Consider the following 658-nt stretch of genomic DNA (forward strand, 5'->3'; position numbering starts at 1 on the left):
TGCACGTGGGAAAGGGGCACCGTTGCAAGGCGGGGACGGAACCCCGGGGTGCAAGAGGCAGGCAGGCAGGCGAGGCTCGCAGACACCGCCGACAGCGCGATGCACCGCAGCCGCCACGCGCCCGCCTCGGACCCTGGATGGAATCCCCGCCGCCGGCCACGCCCCCTCGCTGCTCATTGGCCTCGGCTCTGCCCCGCCCCTCCCCTGCCATGACGGTTCCCGAGGCACAAGAGGACGCGCCCCCCCGGCCCCGCTCGCGCTTCGTGCAAATCCCCGGGACCCTGCAGAACGGGCGCGATCCTGGACGGATACGTTGCATAGAGTTGGGAGGGGCCGCCAGGGGCCGTCTTGTCCAACCCCTTGCACAAGGCGGGAAAGTCACAACTACCTTCCCCACTAGGGTTGCCAACCTCCAGGTACCATAGGGATTGAGGAACCTATGCTGAAAATAGTGGCAACTGTAGAAAGGGGCAACTGGCTCGAAATATAATAAGAAAGTACAATGATATCAAAAACGAAAATATCTTGGTATGAGAATTATGATATCCAAAACGAAAGTACCTTGGTATGAGAATTATATTCATTCGTATTCTCATACCAAGATATTTTCGTTTTTGATATCATTGTACTTTATTATTATATTTTGAGCCACGTGCTG

Source organism: Euleptes europaea, chromosome 7 (genome assembly GCF_029931775.1).
Source record: "Euleptes europaea isolate rEulEur1 chromosome 7, rEulEur1.hap1, whole genome shotgun sequence".
NCBI lineage: Eukaryota > Metazoa > Chordata > Lepidosauria > Squamata > Sphaerodactylidae > Euleptes > Euleptes europaea.